This window comes from Siphateles boraxobius, unplaced genomic scaffold, assembly GCF_051911475.1.
Source record: "Siphateles boraxobius isolate OS27281-9 unplaced genomic scaffold, OSU_SipBor_1 29, whole genome shotgun sequence".
In the NCBI taxonomy this organism is placed as follows: Eukaryota; Metazoa; Chordata; class Actinopteri; order Cypriniformes; family Leuciscidae; genus Siphateles; species Siphateles boraxobius.
The window spans coordinates 7,597,163-7,601,617 of record NW_027508908.1 but is presented as its reverse complement, the minus strand read 5'-3'; positions in this window follow the sequence as shown (position 1 = coordinate 7,601,617).

Here is a 4,455-nt window from a genome sequence, read left to right as displayed (position 1 = left end):
TGGCTGGTGAAACACAATCCCATCATCTCTTGGGGTTCCGGGGAAGTGATAAAGTGGGGCAAAGAGTGCTTACCAAGATGCTTTCCGGTTCTTCCACGTCCGATACCGAATCCTGTTCCAGTCTATGTCACATCAGTTGAAAGTCCTCTCGAGAAACAGTCCACGGAAATTCCTGATATCTACTCTTCTTTTCAAGACATCTTCTGCCCCAAGAGCGCTTCCCAGTTACCACCACATCGGCCATGGGACTGCGCCATTGATCTGATTCCCAATACTCCTTTGCCCAGAGGTAAGATTTATCCGTTGTCACTGCCAGAGACCAAGGCCATGGAGGAGTATATACAGGAAGCTCTCAATCAAGGATGCATTCGGCATTCCACATCTACTGCAGCATCCAGCTTCTTTTTTGTTGCCAAAAAGGATGGAGGGCTGCGCCCATGCATTGATTATCGGACTCTAAACCAAGGTACAGTCAAATTCAAATATCCCCTTCCTCTCGTCCCTGCGGCCCTCGAACAACTTCGCTCTACTACCATCTTCACGAAGTTGGACCTCCGCAGCGCTTACAACTTGGTGAGAATACGAGAAGGGGATGAATGGAAGACCGCTTTTGTGACCCCTACTGGTCACTATGAATATCTGGTTATGCCGTATGGTCTGGTCAACGCCCCTTCCGTGTTTCAAAACTTCATACATGAGGTCTTCCGGGAGTTTCTGCATCGCTTCGTGGTCGTCTATATAGATGACATCCTCATCTACTCACGGAGTGGAGTTGAACATCGTCACCACGTTGCGGAGGTCCTCCACACACTCAGAGATCACCACCTCTTCCTGAAGGCAGAAAAGTGTTCTTTCCATCTCCCCTCAGTACAGTTCTTAGGATACCTCATTGACCGTCAGGGGGTTCGAATGGATGAGAAGAAGGTCACTGCAGTAACTAACTGGCCAGAACCCACCACGATCAAGGAACTTCAGAGATTTCTTGGATTCTCCAACTTTTACAGACGTTTCATACGAGGTTACAGCCTCATCACCACTCCACTCACCAACTTGCTCAAAGGTAAACCAAAAAGTCTCCTCTGGACTCCTGAATTGGCCGCAGCCTTCCAATCCCTCAAATCTGCTTTCACACAGGCACCTCTCCTGACGCATCCAGATCCTGAACTTCTTTCGTCCTGGAGGTAGACGCCTCGACTTCCGGAGTTGGAGCCGTCCTTTCTCAACTTCACGGGACACCTAAATTACTCCATCCATGTGCCTACTTCTCCCGGAAGCTTAACCCGGCAGAAAGAAATTACGACATCGGCAACCGTGAACTCCTGGCCATCAAACTCGCCCTGGAGGAGTGGCGACATTGGCTGGAAGGTGCCACCCATCCATTTCAAGTTATCACTGACCATAAAAACCTCCAGTACCTCCGGGATGCGAAACGACTTTGTCCCCGTCAAGCCAGATGGTCGTTATTCTTCTCAAGATTCCACTTCTCCATTACTTACCGTCCTGGTCCTAAGAATGTCCGTGCCGATGCTTTGTCTAGATTACATGATTCTACAGAAACTCCCGAGATAACCACCAACATTATACCCGAAGATATCATCATCAGTCCCATCGAATGGTCTACTCCTCCAGCCGTCGCCACTCCTAACCCACGACCTCCGCCGGGCTGTCCACCTAATCGTCAGTTCATCCCTAGGTCACAACGGTGGATCTCATTCATACCATTCACACCTCTCTGGGCACTGGGCATCCAGGGGCCAACAACACTATCTCGCTGCTATCCGAACGCTTCTGGTGGCCAGGTTTGGCAGGGGATGTGAAGAGGTATGTACGAGGTTGTAAGGAGTGTGCAATGTCCAAAAGTCCCAGACATCTACCTGCAGGAAAGCTCCTACCCTTGCCAATTCCTAACCGTCCCTGGTCACACCTAGGAGTGGACTTCATGTCTGACTTGCCTTCATCGGATGGAAACACCTGCATCTTCGTCATAGTAGATCGATTCTCTAAGTTCTGCAGGCTATTGCCCCTAAGAGGTCTTCCCACTGCCCTGGAGACTGCCGAACTTCTCTTCAATGATGTTTTTCGCTATTATGGGATCCCAGAAGACGTTGTATCGGATAGGGGACCCCAATTCATATCCCGGGTATGGAAGTCGTTTTTCAAACTCCTAGGTGTGACAGTCAGTCTCTCCTCTGGCTACCACCCCCAGACCAACGGCCAGACGGAGAGAAAGATCCAGGAAGTGGGACGGTTCCTCAGGACCTTCTGTAATGGCCACCAGAACTCCTGGAACCAGTTTCTGGGCTGGGCAGAGTATGCCCAAAATTCACTGCGGCAACCCACGACCGGCCTCACACCATTCCAGTGTGTTCTTGGATTCCAACCTCCCCTATTTCCCTGGGATGGTGAACCATCTGAGGTTCCCGCAGTGGATTACTGGTTCCGGGAGAGTAAGAGAATTTGGGACGAAGCTCACCATCATCTGCAAAGGGCAGTACGCAGATCTAAGACAGTCGCTGACCGGAGGAGGATTTCGGGCCCAGTCTATGTTCCGGGAGATAAGGTCTGGCTCTCCACTCGTGATATGCGTCTGCGTCTGCCCTCCAAAAAACTTAGTCCCAGCTTTGTTGCCCCTTTTACCATCCTGGAACAGGTCAATCCCGTCACCTTCAAACTCCAACTACCACCGCAATACAGAATTCACCCCACATTTCACATTTCTTTGCTCAAGCCCTTTCACGAACCTCTGATTCCCTCTACAGAACCTGGCCACGAAGAGGAACCTCCTCCCCCCTTGATGCTGGAAGAAGAATCCATCTACTCCGTTCGAGAAATCCTGCAGTCCCGACGTCGTGGTGGTCGATTGGAATATCTCGTCGATTGGGAAGGATACGGACCAGAAGAGAGATCATGGATCCCAAGAGTCGACATTCTAGATCCCACAATCATGGAAGAGTTCCATTCCAGCCATCCTCAATACCCTGGACCTCGTGGACGAGGAAGACCACCACGGCGCCGGAGACCTCGGCCCTCAGGAGCGGGCCCTGGGGAGGGGGGTAATGTCACGGATTGGCCAGGTTCTTCCACCACAATCACCCAACGATCACAGTCACCTGAGTTTTAACAAGAGACACCTGCACCCCATTAGCCACTCTGCTTCATAAGCACACACCACACACCTCTCATTGTCCGGGCTCGTTCATACGAAGCGGACTTATAGTGCTTCTCTCTACGAGTATCACTAACCTATCTACCCTGTGTTTACTTACCAGTTCTCTGTGCCGATCCCAGTCTGTCCAGATCATCTCTGCCGTGGTGTAAGAGCGGTAAGCCTTTCAGTCCAGTCAAGGGGTGCGTGAGTGTGTGCCGTCAGCCTGTTAGCCTCTTCTCCACTCAGGATATCTCCATCCGACGTTCCTGCAAAGGAAATATCCATTATCCATCCACGGACTGCATTCAAGTATTATCCATATCTGAACTCTGTTACTCACCCATTTCTGCACGTTGAAGTATCCTGAAACTCTGCTGTTTGAATTAAACATTATAATCACTACCTACCTTGTTGTCCGTCTGCTTCCGTAACAAGAAATCTGTGTAAACCTCCAGTAGAGAAAAGAACAGCAGATCTTCAATGGAGAATTATTCATGGTGCAATAGCCACAGACAAACATGGCACACCTGAACCCAGCAGTAGGGGTTGGATGTAGGTTTTGTGGAGAAGAAGAGAATTTAGAACATTTGTTTTTAAAATGTAAAAGATTAGAAGGTCTTTTTGATGTTCTTAATTGTTTCAAGCTTTTGGTAAAGAATTCTCAGAAGAAGTTTTTATAGGGAGTGTGAAATATGTTTTTTCAAAAAGAAGAAAGATGTGTCTGTTAAATAAGTTAATAGGAACTGCTTAATGCAATATGCAATATGGATAACCAAGAAAAATCAAGGTAACAGCTTAATAGTATTAATTTTGAAGTGATGTTTATGAAATTAGTAGCTGGTACTAAAAATATATATTTTTCCATATATATATATAGGCTTAATATGAATTGTTGAATTCATTAAGTGATATTATATTACCTAATATTAAGTGTTGTTTGAATTAAAGTTTTGTAAACGTTTCTCAGCCAGTCCCAATTTTGCCGCATTATTTGTATCTATATATTTTTGATATGGCAACTAGTAAATACACTAAGTTTCATCATGCTAGCATGTGTGGAAGTATTTCAAACAAGTGTGTTACAACTAGCCCCGCGTAGGTTGTGCCCCGCTTACCCCTTTTAAATGATAATTACAAACAAAAGAGAGTCAGACGGCACTACAAAATGGCTGACACCCCATTTAGGAAATGGATTGTGATGAGTGTCAGTGAGGAAAATGCTTTATAATCATTATAACCTTTCTATCTTTAAATATTGCCTGCACAGCTCTGCATTGTATATTCCAGTGATGGATACAACAACATTC